General features: G+C 47.9%; 1 long non-coding RNA gene across 2 annotated transcripts; it reads left to right on the top strand.

The window, feature by feature from the left end:
• Window positions 1–2841: 2841 nt before the first annotated feature.
• On the top strand, window positions 2842–22181 carry LOC138842510 (uncharacterized). Of its 2 annotated transcripts, XR_011377159.1 has the most exons (4): window positions 2842–3041; window positions 14140–14313; window positions 18692–18781; window positions 20283–22181. It is a non-coding gene; the product is annotated as an uncharacterized lncRNA (long non-coding RNA). The 2 variants fall into 2 exon arrangements; XR_011377160.1 differs by lacking the exon at window positions 18692–18781.
• Window positions 22182–23089: the final 908 nt, after the last annotated feature.

The raw sequence follows: 23089 nt of genomic DNA on the forward strand, positions 1-23089 counted from the left end.
CCCATCTTCTCTATCGTACCCACACCAGAAGCCGATTGGCAGGGAACATTCACCATACCCATGTGCTGCCCTTCCCTACCCTCACATGAGCTGCGCTCCCTAATGCACAATAACTGCCTGGCCCTGGGGCATGTAAATTTGAGAACCCTGTTGCTGGAGACCCTCCAGATGCCCTCACACAAAAATGCTCTGTGGTACAGGTATTGTTTTCACCACATGACTTTGCTTTAGACAGAGTTATTCAAATAATACGTGAATAAGTGGCTGCTGTGAAAGATTCCATTAGTACATCAGTACATGGACTACACAGGTCATCACATTCCTCCACATTCTCTGCTTCCTGGGCCTACCAGTGGGGCTAGTTATAGGTGCTTCCTTGCTCCTTTCAAAAAATATTTCTCTGTATTTAAACCACACACACACACACACACACACACACACACACACACACACACACACAGCAGGCCCCACTATGAGCATCTCCCATTTGCTTCCCCTCCCACCTAATATTAACAGCATGTCCTGAAGAAGATCCCTCTGATCAGTACACACTGGTCCCCTCATGCTGTTCCATGGCCAGTGTGTGCTCCATGGTGTAACATGAACCACTCACCGTTTGTTTACAACCCAACCATCATCGACTCTTAATGGACATGAAGAGGTTTTACACAATTGTTTGCTACTATCTTCCTTCTACACACAACTCTGTGAATGTGTGTGTTGATTATACATTTTTAAAGTGGAGCTGCTGGGTCAAAACTCAGTCATTCACCAATCATCCACTGAGCACCTACTATGTGCTGGGCACTGGGGAGACTGGCCGTACTAGACAAAAAAAAAAGAGTCTCTGCCCTCACCGACCTAGCATTGTAAGGATTTTTCACTTTGATACATGCTGCCACGATGCTGTCCATCAGTGGTGCAGGAGAAGTAAAGCTTGTTTACTGGCTCCTCACATCACTCTTGGGGCAGACGCTCTGCTGCAGTGAACAGGATGCTTAGACCTTTGCTCCCTTCAAGATCTTCAGGGTCTGGCGATGAAGACTGTTCGTTTGGATGTGTTGGGGGGTAAGGAAGGAGGGAGGGAAGGGAAGGAACAGTTCACAAATAACGTGGTGGAGGGAGGTAGGAATCCTAGAGTCCACCACCTAGTTGTGTAGGAGGGACGCTGAGCCTGGTTAGAAATGCAAATTCTCGGGCCCCACCAAGGACCCACTGAATCAGAAACTCGGGCATGGGGGGTAGCAATCAGTGTTTTAACAAGCCCTCCAGGTGACTGCGATGCATGCTACAGTTTCACATTCACATTAGACCCACCAGAATAACCACAGGACTGAAGTGAGAAACAGCACCCCCTCCCCCACCGCCCCGGGGTATCACCTCCTGGGGGTGTCCGGTTCACCCCTTCATTTCTACCTGGTCACATTCAGGCGGGGATGGCAACGGGGCGAGAGATTGGCTCCGGGATTGCGGGGCCAGAAAGTGTTCTGGGCGCTGATTGGTCGCCGCGAGATGGCCGGAATAAGCTCTTCCGGTGCGCAAAGCGGAGCCGAAAGTCCCGCTATTCCCTCCCCCTCCCCGCGCAAGGCGGTAGCCGAGTTGGAGTTCAGGGCGAGAGCGTGTTAGTGTGCGCGCTGGCGTTTTCAGAACGTACATTTCTCTGAGTTGGCCCACTCCAGAACTGGCTGTCCCGACGGGCATAGCTAGAAAGGGCGAGGATTCCGCTAGGGTACATGTACGGGGTAACAGAACGGTGACAGAGCCCATGGTCTTTATCTCATGTAGTCAGTGTCCTTGGGACCCCTGAGAGATGTCCCCTTTCCTAACGGAACCGAAGGCACGGTAGTCCTTTCCACCGATTACAGTCAAGGACAGAGGCCTGCCCCTCACCAGGCCTTCTGATCCCAGTCTGGAGCTTTATCCCTCCTGCCCGTTGGGAGACTGTGGCTGGCTTGCCCCACTAGGCCTATCCTGTATTACCCAGGGAGGCACAAGCAATCACAAGGCCCAGCACAGAGAAAACTTCTTGTAATGCTCCCTGTTACAGTGGTGTCACTGCATGGAGGTAACTTCCCAAGTAGGAAGACTTTTTCCCAAATCCAAGACTCCAGAGAATTGCGAGGGTTTCATCCTAACTTTGTCCTTCCTCCCTTTGGGCACCGGCCAGCAATGGTCCGCGGGCATCTACATCCGCTGTTCCCCGATCCCACCACCAAGGGGCGCGCGAAATGAAACGGTTCTGTCGTGGAACGTACCACTGAGGGGTAGAGGGAAGTCCTTCGAGTCGGGAAGGAACCATTCGGGAGGGGGCGTCCGTTCTGGAATAATCCATTGAGCTCTGTGACAACACTGAGGGTCCCCTTACACCGCGTCGGGCATCGACCACGGGTCCCAGCGGAGGCACTCAGGGCGCCGCTGGGTCCATCCCCATTGTAACCGCTCCATCTTCCCGGCACATTCGAGGCCGAGGGGACACCGGGTTCTCAGCCTGCAGCCTTCTTTTCTATCTACTCCAGGGTCACCCCTTCGTTTCTGCATGGTCACATCCAGGTGGGGAGAGCAACGGAGCAAGAGATTGGCTCCGGGATGCGTGTATGTGTGTGTGGGGCGGGGGGGTCGAAATCGAGAAAGCGTTCTGGGCGGCGATTGGTCGCCGCGAGATAGCTGGAATAAACTCTTCCGGGGTGTCAAGCGGCGCCGGAAATCCCGCTATTCCTGCCCCTCCCTCCTCGCCTGCCCAGTTCCCATTGGCTGTCTCTCTGGGACAGGCACAGTGGTCGCCGAGTTGACGCTCAGGGTGAAAGGTGTGCGTGTGCGTGTGCGTGTGCGTGTGCGCACGCGGGCATTTTCAGAGTGTACATTTTTCTCCGAGTTTGACTACTCCAAGACTGACTATCCGTAAGGGGCTGATTAGCTGCCCGGGTCGGTGGCGAGGTTCGGCGCAGTCGCTGGCTGTGCAGGGTGACGGTGGTGGTGTCTTTCCGCGAGCTCTTACAGTCTTGTTCAGCCTTCACTCAGTCTGGAGCGTGTGGCACCGCAGGGTCAGTCGCGCAGATTCATATAATTAAGGCCAAGGAGGGGTCACCAAACTTTTTTGGTGTCTCTCCCTGGGAAGTAACGTGTGTCGTGCAGTTTGGAGATGTGTACCGCTACGTCTGACATCCCAGATGCTGTTTGAGTACATTTGGCGTCTGTGAGCATTTTGGGGAGTTTTTGGTGAATGGGATATTTTATCTGGGTGGGTTTTGTGAGCCATGGTACAAAGTCTGTAGGGATTTGTGTCCTTGTAGACCTGGGTGTGCATTTTCTGAGCTTTTGGGCATTAGAGTCACTGGGTGTTAGACCCTTATGTAGACGTCTGTACCCCAGCGTGTGAGGCCTTTGAACTGTTGTGATTCTGGGTCCCAAGGTGTGATGTCTCTGAGCTGCTTTAGGAAGGGGTTTGTCTAAAGGTGTAAAGTATCTGAGCTGTTTGGGGTCTGTGTGTCAGTAGTAAAATCTCTTACCATTTTGGCTGTGAGGTCTCTGTCCAGGAACTGAGGGAGTTGGAAACCCGGCAGGTATGATTCCGAAGCCTGGAACCCGACGTGCTGATGGTGCGTTGTTGAGGGTGTCACTTGTCTCCTGGAGTCTCAGTACGTATCATAATCAGTCAAATGGGGCCAGTGCCCACCTTGGAGGGTACCTGTGCATGTTAACAGTGTGTGTAAAGGGCCCGGCTCCCAGCTATGGTTCAGCAAATGTTTTCTGAGCGCCTGCCATGTACGTGAGTACTATTCGAGGAGTTTGTGACAGGACAAAACTGACAAAGTCTCATTTCATAGAGTTGGTCAATAAGTAAATCAAGGGTGGCAGGTGCTATGTATGAAGAAAGATAGGGTTGGACCAGGGGAAAGGGTATGTGGAGATGATGTTATTATTTTATTCAAGGTAATCAGGGAAAGTCTCCCTGAAGGATGACGAATGAGCAGAGACCTGGAGGAAGTGAGGGAGCACGCCGTGGGATTACCTGAAGGAAGAGCATTCCAGGCAGAAGGAACAGCAGGTGCCACAGTCCCGGCGGGGCAGTCTACTTGGCGTGCTCCTGGATGTCAAGGAGTCCTGTGATGCACTGGGTCCAGCACGTAGCACTCATTGAAAGGTGTCTGGTGCTGCTCTCTGTGTTTGTCCCACAATCTGTGGTCATCCCCATTTCACAGATGAAGGACCCGAGGCTCCAAGATGTGCCCTGCACCTTCTCTCCTGCTTACACCTGAAATTACTGAAGAGGGGTGAAACTTTCTAGCCCATCATGAGAGACAGAGGGCCTGAGTGTAAGAGCTGCAGGGAGGACACCGTCCACACTGAATGTCAGCCAGCCAGCAGAGATCAGTTATAAAATGGGAATCATGCCCCTCATAACATTGCTACTCTTGATGGAGGGCAGGACTTAAGAATGAGAAAGGAACTGGGGCAAAGGAGAGAGGCAGGAAGGGGAAGCTGGAGGACAGTGAGGAAAAAACCCACTGGCTTCATCATATTGCTTGGATTTGGCCCAGTTCACCTTGATTAACTGATACATTCACTTTTCCCCTGTCCCTACCCTTTCTTTCCCTTCCCTTCTCTTCTCTTTTGTGCCTGAGCAGTTCAGTCCTAAAGCCATTAGGTGTTGACGGGCAAGGCAAGTATATGCGTGTAGGGGCATCCCAATTTGGGAGGTCAGAGCCCAAGGTGGTAAGGAGGATATCCCTGGGGGTTCTGTGGGGAGGTGGTTAACTGGCTCAGGGATTCAGGCTTGAGTGAGGTGTGGAAGTCAAGGGCAGGGGATGGTTCAGCATAGCACGTGGGGAGGACCTCTTTGTGGAGGAGGGATGGCTTATATGCATTGGGATTTGTCAACTCAGTGAATATATAAGGATGGTGGGAGCCACGTCTGTCACTTTTGGAAGAGGGAATTTCCAATATGGAAAGGAGGTAAACTGGAACAACTTCTGAGGAGTTCTACTGGAATTAAAGGTCTCCGTGAGAACTCCTGGTTTTCAATAGATATGTGTGCATATGTGGATAGATTGATATAGAAATATATATATGTGTGTGTGTGTGTGTGTGTGTGTGATTGTGTTCACACATATATTCCAAACTTCCTGAAAACAGCAACATCCCAATGACAATAAGTACACCTACCGCTAGATCCTAGCTTCTGAATACCATTCTCCGCTAAATGCTGGGTTCCCAGGCTGAGGAGAGAAAGGATTAATGAGCCTGGCTCAACTTGTCATGTCAGTAATAAGGGAAAGTTAAGGAATGATGGGGAGATGTCAGGGGGACACAGAATATAGCTGGAGGGCTCTCCCACCGGAAAAGCTGGGGACTCTTTTATCTTTTCCAGCTTCTCTGAGGTATTATTGACATATAGCATGTAAGTTTAAGGTGCACAGTGTGATGATTTGATACACGTAGATAGGGCAAAACGATTACCACAATAAGGTTAGTTAGCACTCTATCCCCTCACAGAATTACCTTTTTAAAAATTGTGGTGATAACATTTCAGATCTACCCTCTTAGCTTTCAATATACGATACAGTTTTGTTCCTTATACTCAGCATGCTGTACATTAGATCCCCATAACTTATTCATCTTGTAGCTGGAAGTTTGTACCGTTTGACCAATATTTCCCCCAGCCCCTGGCAACCGCCATTCTAAACTCTATTTCTGTGAGTTTGACTTTTTTAGAGTCTACATATAAGTAGAACATACAGTATGTCTTTCTTTCACTTACTTCACTTAGCATAAAGCCTTCCAGGTCCATTCGTGTTGTTGCAAAAGGCAGGATTTTCTTCGTTTTTGTGGCTGAATAATATTCCGTTGTATATGTCACCACATTTTCTGTATCCATTCATCCCCTCCATGGCCACTTAGTTGCTTACATATCTTGGTTGAAGCTGCATTGTAAATTGTGACGTTGGTGTTAGTCCTCCAACTTTGTTTTTCAAAATTATTTGGCTATTCTAGTTCCTTTGCCTTACCCCAGAAATTTTATCATCAGTTAGTCTATATGTACAAAAAAATCCTTGCCTGGATTTGTGATTGGAATTGTATGAAATTGATGGATCTATTTGGGGACTATTGACATCCTAATTATATTGAATTTCTCAACAGATGAACGCAGTATGTGTCTCCATTTTGTTAGGTCTTCTTATATTTCTTTTCCTCAGCATTTTGTAGTTTTGAGCATACAGATCCTGCTTATGTTTCGCTAGATTTTGGGGGGAAGCTATTATAAATGGTATGCACAAGTCTTTTTTTTTTTAATTTCCTAATTGTTCATTGCTAGTACAGGCAAATATGCCTGATTTTTTGGTGTTGAGCTTGTATCCTGCGACCTTGTTAAACTCACTTCTTAGTTATAGGAGTTTTTGTTAATAGATTTCATGGGATTTTCTAGGTAGATAATCATGTCATTGGTGGATGGGAGCAGTTTGATTTCCTCCTTCCCAATCTCTAAACCATTTGTTTCTTTTTCTTTTCTTACTGGAGTGGCTAGGACTTCCAGTACAATGTTGACTTATAGCTATCCTCCTGGCCTGGTTCCTGATCTTAGGGAGAAAGCATTTAGTCTCTCTCCATCAAGTAGGATGGAGGGGCGGGTATTTTTGTAGATGCTCTGTGTCAGGTTAAGATAGCTCCCTTCTACTCCTGGTTAGCTGAATGTTTTCATTATGAACGACTGTTGAATTTTGTCAGATACTTTTTCTGCATCAACAGATAACGATCATGTGGTTCTTTATCTTTGGTATGCTACTATGCTGGCTTGATTGATGTTTTAATGCTGCACCAGCTTTGCATTTCGGGGATAAACCTCACTTGGTCATGGTGTATTATTCTTTTTATATATTGAATTTGATTTGCTACTACTGTCTTTGTTTGACTTTGGTATCAGGGTAATGCTAATCTGAAAAAAGAATTCAACAAGTGTTCCCTCTCTTCTGTTTCCTTGAAGAGATTGCGTAGAATTGCTGTCATTGCTTCTTAAATGTTTGGCAGGATTTTCCAGGGGTACCATCTGGCCCTGGAGATTCCTTTTCTGTAAGTTTTTCAACTACAGACTCAATTTTAAAAATAGATGATCTGTTTCTTTTTGGCTGAGCTTTGATAGTTTGTTCCATTTCGCCTAAATTGCCAAAAGTAATTATGTAGAATTATTCATAGAATCCTTTTAATTTCTGTGGGATCTGTAACCTGTTTCATTCCTGATGTTGGTAAGTTGTGTCTTTAGTTATCTTGCCTTTTTTTTTTTGTCTGTCTGGGTAGAAGTTTATGAATTTGTATTGACCTATTGAAAGAACCAGCTTTGGGTTTCGTTGATTAACTCTATTCTTTTTCTGATAACTGTTCCAATCTCTATTTCCCTTATTTGCTTGCTTTGAATTTATTTGGATTTTCTTTTTCTAGTTTCTTAAGGTGGAAGCTTTCATTATTGATTTGGGTTCTTTATTCTTTCTAATACAAGCATTTGATGCTGTACATTTACGGCTAAGCACTGCTGTACCTGCATCCTGCAGATTTTGGTAGGTTGTTTTTTCATTTTCATGTTGCTTAAATTAATTTGTAACTTTCCTTGATCCTTGCTCTTTGGTCCATGGATTATTTAGAAGTATGTGATTTAATTTCCTTGTGTTTGGAGATTCTCCTCCTAACTTTGGCTTACTTATCGGTGGTTTTTCTCTTTTGGTCAGACGACATTCTTTGTATGATTGCAGTTATCTTGCAATTGGTCATATTTGTTTTATGACCCAGGATATAGTCTACCTTGGTGAAACTTCCATATGCACTTGAAAAGAATGTGGTATATTCGGCTATTGTTATGTGGAGGGTTCTATACCTGTGAGAACATTCGGTTCACCCATGCATTCTAATTTGCTTTCTCTCCGTTCTGTGTATTACTGAGGTTGTTGAAGTCTCCAGCTGTTCTTGTAGATTTGTTTGTTTCAGTTCTTCCAGTTCTGACTTGGTCATGTATTTTGAAGCTTTGCTGTTGAGTACTGTGCAGAATAGAGTTAACATAGCAGGCCTGAGACTATAATCCTTAGAAGGGCTGGCTTGTTGGCCCTCACGTCGCGTCTGAGAACTTGGATTTCAAGAGGTTTCCCACCGTTGCCTCCTTCAGAAGTGTAGTTTACTCCTCCATCTGTCCAAACAGTATGTTTTATGCTAAACACCTGCTTTCCTCCTGGGAACCTGAAATCTTGTTATGTGCTAGGCCCCGGGTTTCTCAGGAGCTTCCCTGGTGGACAGCATTTCACACGCGTTGTCATGATCCGTTGCCGGAGGGACAAATTGCGTGATTATCTACTAGGAAAGGACTCTTGGAAGCTTGCGCTGGTTTCCTCCGGATGTTGCCCAGTGCACCTCTCCCCCTGGATGATTTGGCTTTGTATCCTTTTGCTGCAGTAAATCTTAGCCATGAGGATGACTATGTGCTAGGTCCTTGGGGTCCTCCTAGGAATTCATCAAAAGCAAGGGTGGTCTTGGGGCATCTGAAACAGTGGTGGCAGCTGTGGATTCACTAGCGAGACTGTGACTCGCTGAAATACGGTGAAAGCCTTGTTTGAGTAAAGGGAGGATGAAGCAGTAGGGATGACGATCTTTTTGTGCTCATTGACTGTGGATGTACCCGTGCTCTGAAACAGCAGCTGAGCCACTGACTGTTGTGATAGGTGTTACTTACAGAATTTGAAAACAAAAGATCCAGATCCAGGAGAGTTAGCGCACTGCATCCTCGGCTGCTTCTGCTGTGCTGCCTGATGTGAGTGGGGTGGCGGGGGGTGGGGGTGGGGAGTGCAGCCAGCTCCTGACTTTGGTGTTTGTTATTTCCTCCAGGCCTGGGGGGAAAGGATGCAAACCTTACAAAAGGTGAACTCTGGGTCGGCCAAAAAATGTTAAAAGTTTGACTTGCTCTCTCCTACAAGCGGAAGAAAGCAAGTAAAATCAGGTTCTGGGCTGGAGAAAGCTTCAGATAAACTAGAGGCAAGAAGGGGAAAAAGGTCTGCAGGCTTTTCTTCAACTTGGCGGCGGCGGCGGCGGCGGCGGCGGCGGCGGCTGCTGCTGCTGCTGCTGCTGCTGCTGCTGCTGCTGCAGCAGCAGCAGCAGCCCCTCCCAGCACTCGCGCCCGAGCTCCCCGGCCGCTGTGCGGTACCCTGGTGAGTGTCAGTTTACTGCTAGGCGTTTGAGTAAAGCGTCCCTGGGAGAGGGAAAAGGGGGAATTTTAAAAATGGCTTTGTACGTTGTGGCTGTTGCATCTGGATCTTTGAGAGAACTGAGACGAGACGTTAGGCATATGACTCTTCAGTGCAAGAGAATGAGCTTTTCCAGCCTCCTCACGGGATCAGTGAGACAGACAAAAGGACAGGAGGCTGTGTCAACCCATTTTGAAAATTTTTAAAAATTCACGATTTTGTCCTGGCCAGTTGCTAAACGTAATGTCTTTACAGTTAGATTATAAAACACGTTTTGCTATGAAAGTACTCTTGCCTACAGCCCTTCCATACAAAAGATTAGGGGGACATTAGGGGATAATTAAAGAAATGTAAGTTTTGTTGTTTGTTTTTGTGTTTTTTTTGCGGTACGCAGGCCTCTCACTGTTGTGGCCTCTCCCGTTGCGGAGCACAGGCTCCGGACGCGCAGGCTCAGCGGCCATGGCCCATGGGCCCAGCCGCTCCGCGGCATGTGGGATCCTCCCGGAGCGGGGCACGAACCCGCGTCCCCTGCATCGGCAGGCGGACTCCCAACCACTGCGCCACCAGGGAAGCCCCGAAATGTAAAGTTTTGATTTCAGGATTGTACACAGTGATTGTATAACAATGGAGAACACACCACCCCTGGCACCTGGTGGGGGAAATGTAGAGAGGGAGCGAGGGCATTAATGATCTTGTCTGTTCCTGGGAATTTTCTGTGTTTCCTAAAGGAATACTCCCCATGCAGCCTTCCAAGCTGCTGTGAGCACTTTTTTTTTTCTTTTTGAATTTTACTTTATTTATTTTTTTATACAGCAGGTTCTTATTAGTTATCTATTTTATACATATTAGTGTATATATGTCAATCCCAATCCAGTGAGCACTTTGAATGCAAACTGTCTGCTGAGGCTCCAGTCACACCTGAGGGAGCTCTGACTGTGGGACCGCAGGAGTGGCCCCAGCCCCTGGATGGTGCATGCAGAGCACCTCCAGGTGTCAGCCACCCTCGGAAAGAGGATGCGCTGGGGTCCCGGACAGACAGAACTGCTTGGAACGGGCTGCCTCCAGGCAGTGCCTCTGAAACTAAGGCCTCAGATGGATTATTCAAACTGGACAGGGAGTCCTAGGGGGGCAGGTCCCTGGGTGGGAGGCCACACTGGGGCCCCAGGGAGCTGTCCTGCCTGCCTGATGTATGTCCTGCTCGGGGCAACCTAGCAGTTGTGAACCCTTTGTTTCTAGGGATACATGTATGCCTCGGAATTACCCTTCTTGTGTGTGAGCCCTGAATATCCCGACGCAGCCTCAGCCTGGACGAGTAGTGACCAGAGTATGCTGTGCCTGAATTGGTGCCTCAGGTGCCTCAGCTACAAAAGGTTCATACAAAAAACTAAGCCGTAAGGTTCCTGGCTTTCTAAGTTAGACCTTCATGGTTAATGACACCTGTATTTAAATGGCTGAGTCCTGGAACCCTAAGGGATGTAACTGACATCAGTACTGCAGTGTAGGCTGGTGTCACTGCGCTGCCTGGGTCCTAAGACCTGTGGCATTCCCCTCCCTCCCTCTGCAGACTGACATCCTTCTCGCTCGTCATTAAGACACTGGGTCCAGTCCTTCACCCGTTACGTCAGCTCCACAAGTGTGGACTGACTTTCTACCGTGTCTCAGGTCCTCTGCCCTGAGGACACCAGGATGAACGGGATGTGTTTCCAGCCTTCTGAGAAGGAGTTAAAAGTCTGGTGAGGGAGACAGACGTGGAAGCAAAACCTCGGTGCCTCAAAGACAATGGGCTTATCTGGCTTTGTTCAGCAACCCATGGCAGATCACACTATGAGCATTTCCCACGTAATTTTTCCCATCCACTAACAGCATATCCTGAAGATCCATCTAGTCAGTACAGCTGGATTCCCCTCATTCCTGTAGGCGTGTACAACCTCAGCTACCAAGCGACACTGGTGTGTTGCATCAAGCTCAAGGCCAGTAAGAGAATTGCCTTCAGTATGTGTTCTCTAAAACACTCAAGGATTCTTTGTAAGTTTCCAGAGAAAGCAACATTCAGGCTTCCCTTAATTCACGGGTAAATTACAATCATGGAAAATCCACTTTATTTAACTCTCTGCTTAAAAGTGTTTGCCTCCCTGTAACCCTCAGCCCACAGATGCCGGTAGCTCCTCCCAATCATTTCAGCACCCAGACCTACCCTCTGAAACTTCCTGTCAGCTTCCACCTACTTACCAGGTGCACCATTGTGGTAGTAAACCACATAACATACTGGTTATCAACCACGAGAATAGGATTTTGTGAAGGTATCCCCAGACCTCTTATTCTCATCAAAAGGATAGGAATGATATGGTCCACGTCAGGGTTTGGTCTGGGGAAATAGCATGGCAGCATGGAGTAGGACACAGGACTCCCCAGGAAGGATTCCAGGCACCTTCCTCGTCTGTCTTGCTTTCTGTGACAAGATAATGGTTCAGGGACAGACGGGGTGTGAGGTAAGGCTTCGTTTCCAAGGTCAATCACGGCCGTGGGCATCAGTGTTTAGGATGGTTCTGTGGTCGTCGTGGCTCTTGGCTCCCGGGTCTGGGGTCCTTCTCAGAGAGAACGAGCCCTCTCCAGGCTGCGTTACCAGAGTCACGGGCCAGGCGAGGGCTTTAAGCTACTAGGGAAGGCTGTCTGCTTCGGCACGGCAGATCAGATCAGAGGAGGACAGCTGAGAGGAGAAGAGGGGAGAAGATCTCCTCAGGTCAGGGGCAGGTGTCTGATCGGTGAAGGGAAGACATTTTTCCTAAATTCTGGTTGCTCTGGGCTTGTGTGGCATGGAGGGAGTGAGGGTGCAAGAGAGAAGCAGAGGCTGACTGGAGGTGGGGAGAATAGATCATATAACCTCATATCGTCTGTGTCCCACGGCCCCCGAGAAAAGCCCAGGCCATGTGGCATCTCAAAGGTCATCTCCTCTCACCACCTCCATCCACTGGCCATGAAGAGAATGGATCTGAGATAAACTGAAGCCTCAGAGAGACAGGCCAGTGGGGTGGTGGTGTCTTCTCAGAAGATCCGCTGCCCTGCCCTTGGTTTGACTCTCACGCTGTGTCCTTTACGTTCTCTCTCCTGTGCTCTCAGGTTGGTCTTCCCAACTGTGTGTTTGTCCTGGGAAGAGTCAGTACGTTGGAGACAGTCTCGCTACCAAAGGAGTTTATTAAAGTTCCTGAGAGTTTCCCAGGCAGAGTGAAAAATCAAAGATTCTAGGGCACCGTTGTAGCCACACTAAATGAGATTCACTGAGTGCGGATCATGGAATCTGCATTTTTGTGTTGTTTTTTTTTTTTTATAATTCCTCAGTTCTGATTGACATGGACAATTTGTCTGGGTACTACCAGAGCAGAGGAACGAACGGTCTTATTTTCGCTACTGGCAGGTTTCTCTCTCCATCGGGAGCATGTGGAGGTGACAGAGGTTTGCTGCCTTCTCTGATGCACAAACCCAAGACCTTCAGGCTAGGAGACTGACATGCTGTCTGCTGTTCTAAGGAGGCTCTCAGATCATTGTTTCCACAAAACATCCTGATTCCAATCCTGTCAAGCCTCCATCTAAAAGATTTCTGAAGAAACCAGATTTCTATTTAGTGTGCAGTTCCATGCTGTAAGGTCAATTTGTGTTATGTGTTAGCTGCTTTTCTACATATTTTGCAGTAGCCATTGGATCTTGCCCTTGACTGAATAAATACAGAACACACTTGAGTTTTCCACAATGCCTCCACAGACCTGTGGCTCCACCCCTTACTGCTGGGTGACACTGAGCGGGCTACTTAGCATCTCTGTGCCTCAATTCCTCCATTAGTAACATGGAAACACTAGTTAGGAGTAAATGTAACTACTTCTTGGGGGCAGTTTAGAGCACTGACCATGTTAAGACATGGGAAGTTGTCAGGACAGTGCTCAGCATGTGACAAGTTCCTGGTGAATTCTAGCTGTTGTCATTACTGCTGTTAATAGTGTTACCGTTCCCACATTTCCCTGGAGAGTGTTCCAGAGAAACAATGTCAAGACCACCTTTGACTCACCACATGGACTTTGCACTATCACTTCAGCCTCTCAGGGACTCAAGAACTGAATGTATGGGGCATGGGTGTGGGTATGTGTGTGTGTGTGTGTGTGTGTGTATTAGCATAATGAGTATTTAACTCTCCTTATGGGGATATTGTGAAGCCTAAATACAATGCTGGGGTTTCATCAGGGGCTCGTATGGAAAAGTTTAGTGCCTATTCTCTAGGAAATTAGAAGTCTAATGACCTCTTCGTATGATTTGTATAATGATGGGAAAGTAAGTGATCACTGGACGATTGTAGTAGAACATGAGTATATACATTTTAAAAAACATTCCAGAGGGAAATTTAAAGGCCCAAGGACCTCATCATATAGCCCTTTTTTGGGGGGGGGGCATTATTTTTATGAAGCCTAATTCTCCTGTATCAAATTCTGAATATCTGACTCTTATGAAGATACAAAAGTATTAATACTCAAACTTTCATCAGTAGGACTTTATTTCTTGTGTAGTTTTCACATTGCCGGTTTTATGGTGTTTCTTATTTCTTCCACTAATATTCACGTTTTTTTAACCAAAGGGTGATGGTGTGAATATTTTCTGAGTTACATCCTGAGGAGATGGTAAACAGTGTTTTTGGATGGAGAGTCTGAGGAGGGGGGCAAAGGGGAGAGAGAGTGGAGCGGGAGTGGTTGAGGAGAAAGCAACGGGGGCAGGGAGAGAGATATGGGTACAAGCAGAAACCGAAGTGAAGAGACACAAGAATAAAAGCTCACCCTTCTGGACTGTGTTTAACTCTCTATATGTATAAGTGTAATAAGGTCTCTGAGTACTCACAGCAACATTATGAGGTAAGCATTTTTAATGTTATCATCCCTTTTTGCAGATGAGGAAGCTTGAGACACGTAGAGGTTAACGGGTGAAGGAACTTGCCCAAAGTCACCTGGCCGGCAAGAAGTGAGTCAGATTGCTACGCAGGCCTGAAAGAAACAGAGAGGTGTGGTATCTGACCCCCAAATCTGGAATACACTGCAGTGTCCAGTGTCCTCTGGATCAAAAGGCAAGTGAACATGTCCATCGGCATGAATCAGATTACCATGGATCTGTGTATGGATTGAGCATGATGTCTCCTAAGTGCATGAAAGACCACGGGGTGTCGTGTCAATATGCACACGTCACAGAGAACAGTTCCTGGTCCATATCAAGCTCTATACATGTCTTTGCTTCTACCGACATCAGTATCAGCATCCTCATCCTCATCATTATGGGGAGTAGCATAACCATACTATAATGATAAACAGAACAACAGACACAAAAGTATGAAGACATTACCTCCCCCCATCTCCTAATCTTTAAAAATGCAGAGAAAAAACCTGGAAGGCAGTAGACTACATATTAAGTGTTTTTCTCTTGAGTGTGAAATTCTAGATAATGCCCAAATAACCTTTTTTTTTTTTTTGGCGGTACACGGGCCTCTCACTGTTGTGGCCTCTCCCGTTGCGGAGCACAGGCTCCGGAGGCGCAGGCTCAGTGGCCATGGCTTATGGGCCTAGCCGCTCCACGGCATGTGGGATCTTCCCGGACTGGGGCACGAACCCGTGTCCCCTGCATCGGCAGGCGGACTCTCAACCACTGCACCACCAGGGAAGCCCCCAAATAACCTTTTAATGTGCTGTATCTTCATTGTTACGTAGCCAGTTTTTCTATTATAATTTGAAACTAGTTTTTCTGAAGACCTGTTCTCTTAGGTATCTTGACGTTTCAGGATGAAAAAAAATTGTTTTGGTATCCTTGCCAAGTGAAAACCCAGTCAGCACACTTAAGTGAGGAGTATGATCTTTGGTACAGTGGGGGGTGTGGGGCGTGGGGGGAGCAGAGAGGTCCTGATGGAAGGTTAGCTAAGTCTGCAAGCGTTGTGAAAAAGGCCACGGACGATATAAGCCCAAACCAAACAACAACTCACAGGTCCCTAGGAAGAGACTGGTGTTCTATCCACATAAGTGTCTGTATTAGGACTTCTTAGACCTTTGCTCTTTTGGCTCCCGTGGCACAGTGGGGCAGCGTGTGGCGCTTGTAACGCAGTCCTGCTTTGACCCAGGCTGTGGATGAGAGTTGCAGCCTCCCCTGCAGCACCGCCCCTTTTGTGGGCCAACTGGAGCACTTTTCTTGGTGCCTGGGAGCCTCCAGATTCAGAAGGGAAGGGAGACAGAAAATGCGTAGCTCAGTAGGTAGATCCGACCCTCCCAGATAGAGCCATGCACAGCAAGTGAGATGCAGGTGCAGCTTGGTGCAGTAACCCGTTGGGAATTAGCAGAGTTGGATTGGGTGACTCAAGGAAGAAATGTGGACGTGAATGCAAAGGGGAGGAACCACATTAAGAGGGGTAAACAGCTATAATTCCCATTTCTGTAACAGGGTAGGGTACTCCATTATTGTTGGGAGAAGGCTCCCTGGTCTGAGCTCTGGGAGGGCGTCACGGCACTTTAGTGATGAGCGTTCTGAGGAACCGCCATCAACCCTAACCAGAGGGCGCTGAGTGTCTGAAGGCAGGAAGTCTCAGTCTTTACCCCTAACAGACACAGACAGCTTCTTAGCCCTGCTGAGAGTGGTGCTGTGGCACCTGAGGGAAGCTCAAAGTTGCCCTCTAGCAAAACTACCAGTGCTCCTTATGTCCTAATCCAGGTCAGGGTGGCTGCCCAGACACTGTGCACTGATCCGGATAAGTCTGATGGGTGTGTGTGTGTGTGTGTGTGTGTGTGTGTGTGTGTGTGTGACAAACAGTGACTTTATTCATTGAATCGTTCACCAAGCTCCAACTATGGTCAAGGCACTGTGCTGGATGTCTGGGGATACATAAAAAAACAAACAAAAAAATGGTCAGCTGGGTATCTGCTCAGTCAGCTGACTGACAAGGACAAGGAGGGATCATAGATACTGAATGACAAGCCTGTGCCAGGCCTTAGAAGGAGTGAGAGGCAGGACGTGGGGGAAGAGCAGAGAGAGTCGAGGTGGAGCAAGCAAGGAACTAGGAGGACCGCGTGAGGGGCAGCTCCGAGTGAGACTGATGGCCTCACCTGGACTTGACATGGCCTTCCTAACTGAGCTCAGGTCCCTGACTCCATGGCCACCTGTGCTCTGGGCACAGCATCACAGACTCCACTAGCAGCCTGCGTTCATTCAACAGTCCATCGATTGGACACGTAGTTGCGGGGCCTACACTGGGCACCAGCCACTTGGTACTTGGGAAACATTCAGTGAACTGACCGGTGCTTTAAGGATCTTGACCCAAGTTCCACTGTGAGGCCAGAACTGTGGCTGATGGGGCAACAGAGTGACCCACACGTGTGTAATGAACGTTGCAACCTCTTTGGTTAGGAGTTTCCGGAATTAGGGATCGTATGAAAGATGCAATGCTCCTCCCCCCACCAAAGGGAAGAGAATCTGACTCGAGATATGCCCTGTTTACTCCATTCTCCTGTGTCATTTTTAACGCAGAAATAACTGGTCCAAGAAGAGCTACCCTTTATTGACCAAGTACATTTGAGTCGAGGTCCTTCATTCACTGAGGAAACAAGTTCGAAGCACCGACCAGACACTAGGTCTCCGCTACTGGGGCCAGTTTGGGGATGCAGGGATGATGGGGGCTGCAACCTGCAAGCAGATGACTGCCCCCTGTTGTGTGAGAAAACCCATGGCAGGATTTAAATCATAGAACCCTAGGAACACAGAAGAGAGCCTCTGACCCCCTGCCATAGTGTGCGGGGTCGGGGGTGTGTGGTGTGTGGGTGTTTGGTCAGGACACACTTCTCAGGGGTGGGGAGGTTCTTCAGGTGGCACTTCGATCATCCACAGTTTACAGACACAAGCTGAAGAGCAGAGACATGAACATGGGTGGAGCCAGATTTCCATTCTCAGTCTGTTGGCTCCAGACCACCATGGCAGCTGGGTCAGCTCCAGAGCTGTCATGCAGCCACTACAAACACTTCCTCTGCCTCTGCTTGCCTCTCAGTTCCTTCCATCTGATAAATAGAGTGAGACTGGTGGAGATATAACTGGGGGAGGGTTGATTGCAAAGCCTCTCTGATATGGCAGAGTGCCCCCCCCACACACAGGGGAGGCTGAAGTCCTGCCCGGCCGTTGGCTCTGAGGCAATCCTTTTGCGCCGGTGGACTCCAGTTTCTTGGCTGCAAGGCAGCTCCTGCGAAGGCAAACACAGAGAGCGTCTTAGAACCTTTCAGGGTGGCTTTGCCCTACTGGGTTCCTGCATTTCACAGGTGGACATGGTATTGGGACAATGATGACTTTCCTGTCACGGAACAACATCTGCATCTCGGCACCTGAATCACAAGCCAAGTGGGTTGTCGTGACCGCAAAGAAGACGGGCTTTGCAGTCGGGCAGAACTAGGGCTTGACTGCCAGATCCAGCCTTTACTGCATCAGCGACCTAACCTCTTTGAGCTTGTTTCCTCGTCTATGGAAGGCGGGGGTTGATACTTCTCTGGATCTATGGGGAATAAAACCGCATATGCCCGGCTCCCATTAGCTCAGTAACTAGGCTCCGGGTGAACCATTTTACACTGCGCCCTGTGTTAGGGACACATCAGTGTGGAGGCAAGCATGCCGGGGGCCTCTGGGCATCTACTCCATCCTCTGGCTGGGGTGGGGGTTGGGGTAGTGGCGGTGGAACTGGTGCCATTTCCATCTTTTTAATTGTCTTTACATATCAAAGGCACACACTTCATTTCATACTTAGGTGTGCTCTGCTCAGAGGAGTTGTACTGAATGAAGTCAGTCCTCACAGTTGAGTCTGTAGCAGGCAGAACCAGCAGTGGGGACACCTAAGGAGTTGCAGGAAGGTGCTGTCAGATTCCCTAAGAGGGTCCCCATACTGAGTGCGCAGCTGATCCTTGCCTCCCTGATGATCACAGGGGACTAGTAAATCACAGCCTTGCATGGGGAGGACCCGTTAATATACTTTCTCCTGTCCTAACAGAAACTCAGACTATAAACTATAGTGAAAATCTCATCAAAACAAAGTCCATGGGTAGGGCAGTTCAAAGCCTGTTCAATTTAATGGGTCACAGATACCATAAAGTGACAGATTTTTTTTCCCATTGTTCAGCTTATCCCTCCTCACTGTGAAGCAGGTGGTCACCCTGGATCCCTCTATGCTTCCAAAACTGTGGCCAAATTCCAAAGGTCATATTCAAAGGCAACAGTGGGCCCGTATAACATAAGGCGAGAGAGCTTTTCTGTCTGTATCCTGTTCTTAGCAAGGAAGCCTTTCCCAGAAAAACTCAGCCATCAGATTGCATTTCAAATCAGCTCACTGTGAACCACAGTAAAACGTGTGTCCGTGTGGGGAATTCATAATGAAATCTCCATCACCTTCCATTCGGTAAAAATATCAAATCTGGTAACTGTGACTTTTCATCCAGGTACTCCTCAGGAAAAATGGAAATTGCTCTACCCAGCCTGACAGCTGAACCTAAGAAGGAATCAGACAGATGAGGAGGGAGGAAGGGCATGTAAGATGGAGGGAACAGCACGTGTGAGGTGGTGAAATCTGTGGGTGGTGGGGGCCGGGAGCGGGGCGGGCAGGGGGGGCGAGGGAGGACGAGTGTGAGCACACCAGCCATCTGATGAACAGAAAGAGGTCTGGGTGCGCTGGAATATCAAGTGGGGCTTGGAGCGGAAGGAGGGGGTCTGGTGACGATCAGACGTTTGGGGGCAGGCAAGGCCTGCTGTGCTTAGTCCAGGAGGCTGGACATTATCCTAAGAGCAGCGGGCAGCCCCTGCAGAGTTTTGAGCAGGGCTGTCATGCCCAGGTTAGGACTTAAGAAAGCTTCCTCAGGCAGTAGGATAGACAATGCGTTGGAAAACATCAGGATTGCTGGTGGTGGTCAAGGAGAGAGATGAGGGTGACGTGGAACTCACTGTGCCGATGGAGAGAAGTGTCAGGATCTTGCTTAGAAAGACTTAGGAGGCAGAAAGGTGGGGCTTGATGACTGAGAGGGTGGTGAGAGAGAGGCAGCAGGCAAGGATGGCCTTAAGGATCTCTGGCCTAAGCAGCTGGGGAGAAGGCTGCCTTGCCCTGAGTTAGGCAACAGTAGAGGAGGTGCAGCTATGTGGGGAGGGGTTGTGGATGGGTTCAGTTTGGACTTGTTGAGTATTCCTTGCCTTTGGGGCTCAAACATGTATTACCTGAATGACTTGGGGTAGCTGACCTAACCTCTCTGTGCCCAAGATGCCTCAACTGTGATAGCAGGCTCAATGTAAAATAATCCTAGTTGATGAGGTGGGAAAGCAGAGACTACAGAGAAGCTAGGGGAGCTGCTCAGAGTCACACAGGCCGTCAGAGGAGGAGTGACCCACAAACCTAGGCATACTCGATTCAGAGCCCACACTCTTTATTTTTTTAATTAAATCCGACATACCATATTACATTAGTTTCAGGCGCACAACAAAGTGATTCCACACTTTTAAACATTAGGAAATGAATAACACGATAAGTTTGGTTACCATCTGTCACCGTACAGGCTTATTACAATATTATTGACTATATTCCGTGTATGTACATTTCATCCCCGTGACTTATTTATTTTATAACTGGAAGTGTGTACCTCCTAATCCCTTCACCTATTTTACACAACTCCCCACCCGCTCCCCCTCTGGCAACCACCAGTTTGTTCTCTGTGTCTCTAACTCTGTTTCTGTTTTGTTCCCTGTGCTCACTTGTTTTGTTTTTGAGGTTCCACATACAAATAAAACCGTGTGGTATTTGTATTTCTCTGTCTGCCTTATTTCAGTTAGCATAACACCCTCTAGGTCCATCCATGTTGTCGAAAATGGCAAGATTTCATTCTTTTTTATTGCTGAGTAATATTCCGTTGTGTATATGTATACCACTTCTTTTTTATCGATCCATCTATCAATGGGCACTTCCATATCTTGGCTAGGGTGAATAATGCTGCAGTGAACAGAGGGGTACATACAGCTTTTGTGATTAGTGTTTTTTGTTTTCTTCAGATAAATACCAAGAAGTGGAATTGGGGCTTCCCTGGTGGCGCAGTGGTTGAGAGTCCGCCTGCCGATGCAGGGGACACGGGTTCGTGCCCCGGTCCGGCAAGATCCCACATGCCGCGGAGCGGCTCGGCCCATGAGCCATGGCCGCTGAGCCTGCGCATCCGGAGCCTGTGCTCCACAACGGGAGAGGCCACAACAGTGAGAGGCCCGCGTACCGAAAAAAAAAAAAAAAAAAAAGAAGTGGAATTGCTGGATCATATGGTAGTTCTAGTTTTAGGTTTTTTAGGAAACCCTCACTGTTTCCATAGTGGTTGCACCAATTTACATTCCCAGCAACAGTGCATGAGGGTTTCCTTTTCTCCACATCCTCGCCCACATTGCTTACTTGTTATTGTCTTTTTGATAATAGCCACTTGACAGGTATGAGGAAGCACCTCACTGTGGTCTTGATTTTGCAATCCCTGATGATTAGTGATGTTGAGCATCTTTTCATATGCCTGTTGGCCATCTGTATTATCTTCTTTGGAAAAATGTCTATTCAGTGTTTTGCCCCACTTTTTAATCGGGCTCTTGGTTTGTTTTTTGTTTTGTTTTGATAATGAGTTCTGTGAGCCCTTTAGATGTTTTGGCTATCTACCTCTTTTCGGATATATCACTTGCTAATATCTTCTCCCATTCAGCAGGTTGCCTTTTTGTTTTGTTGCCGGTTTCCCCTGCTGTGGAAAAGCTTTTTAGTTTGATGTACTCCCGTTTGTCCATTTTTGCTTTTGCTGCCCTTGCCTGAGGAGACATATCCCAAAAATTATTGCTAAGACCAGTGTCAAAGAGCATACTTGGCTATGTTTTCTTCTAGGAGTTTTATGGTTTAAGGTCTTACAATTTAGGCTTTAATCCATTTTTTGTTTATTTTTGTATGTTGTGTAAGAAAGTGGTCCAGTTTTCCCAGAACCATTTATTGAAGAGGCAGCCTTTTCCCTAATGTATATTCTTGGCTCCTTTGTCATAGGGGTTTATTTCTGTCAGAGCCCACACTCTTAAGCATCCCCAACTGTTCTCTCCGTAAAGGCTGGGGAGAAGTGGGAAGAGCTGGTGACTTCAGTGTCCGTTCACAGCTGGTGGCACCAAGTCTGGGTAAGATACATCATTGATCCTGCCCACAATGCACTGGGGCGGGGATAACCATCCCCACCTGGCACGAGTTCACCAGGGTGGTGATGTCATGGGCTCACTCCAGCAGCCAACCCAGGTCAATCCTGCCAACCACAATCAACCATTTAGCCAATCATGAAGGTCTTCACTGTATCCGTTACATCCCCCCACTCCACGCCAGGCTGGCTGTTGAGACGGGGAGGTGAGGAGGAATTGCAGAGCCAGTCCCTGCCCTTGGGAGTTGAGTCATTAATCAGACAGAGATCTGACACCCATAGATGTGGTAGCAAGTGCATCATTGATCCCCTGTGAGGCTGGGTTGCTAGGAGACGAGAGGAGTGACAAGGATCAGGGTGGGATGAAGTGGACATGGCGGCAGGGGTGGGGGGAACGGAGCAGGGTATGCTGGGTACTTGCCGAGGCCAGTCCCAAGTGCAGAATTACCCACAGCCTGCATGAGGGCGCCTGGAGGATGGATGGGCGGGTGTAAATGAGGGAATCAGCAGCGCCACCCCATCCCCACCTCAAAGTCTGTATCCCCAACCTGTGTATTGGGTGTAGGTGGTCTGGGGGTCCCATCTGAGACAGCATACTCTCCCAAGTTACAGAGTAGGAGCCAGAATCCTGTGATGTCCAGACATGTCCAGCATGTCAAATTCTAGGCCAGAGACCGAGCCACAGGCACCAAGAGGCCAGAAAATATTGGATGGGAGTTGGCTTAAAACGCAATGGCCGGTGCTTTGCGATGACCTAGAGGGGTGGGATAGGGAGGGTGGGAGGGAGGCTTCAAGAGGGAGGGGATATGGGGACATATGTATGCATATGGCTGATTCACTTTGGTGTACAACAGAAACTAACACAGTATAGTGAAGCAATTATACTCCAATAAAGATCTATTTTAAAAAAGAAAAAACAAACCGCAATGGCCAAATAACAAATTGGAATGTACCTATAGCAAGTAAAGATATCGAATCATTCATTTAAAATCCTTCCCACAAAGGGAAGCCCTGGGCCTCCTGGTTTCACTGGTGAATTCTATCAAATGTTTAAAGAAGAAATAATATCCATCCTTCACAGACTCTTCCTGAATAGACAGGAGGGAGGAGGGAGCATTTCCTAACTCATCCTGTGAGAACAGTATTACCCCACTACCAAAGCCAGACTTGACGTCACAAGAAAGCTATAGACCAATATCTATCATGAATAGTGATACATACATCCTCAACAAAATATTAGCAAACCAAATCCAGCAACATTTGCAAAGGGCTATCTATGCAGGATTTATCCCAGGATTGCAATATTGGTTTAACATTCAACTTCAGTTAAGGCAAGCACCATGTTAATATAATGAAGGACAGAAACCACCTGTCACCTTGGTAGACAAAGAAAAAGCATTTGACACAATTCAAGACCCATTCATGATAAAAAAAAAAAAAAAACGGTCAACCAACTCGGGATACAGGGGATCGTCCTCACTGTGCTGAAGGACATCCCCGAGAAACATCCAGCTCTCGTCCTGTCATATTTACTAGTGTTAGAATGAATGCTTTCCTCTTGAGATCCAGGCCAAGGCAAGGATGTCTGCTTCAGCCACTTCTATCCCACATTGACTGAAGGTTCTAGCCTGTGCAGCGTGCAAAACATGAACTTCTGCTTTCTGC

Source organism: Globicephala melas, chromosome X (genome assembly GCF_963455315.2).
Source record: "Globicephala melas chromosome X, mGloMel1.2, whole genome shotgun sequence".
In the NCBI taxonomy this organism is placed as follows: domain Eukaryota; kingdom Metazoa; phylum Chordata; class Mammalia; order Artiodactyla; family Delphinidae; genus Globicephala; species Globicephala melas.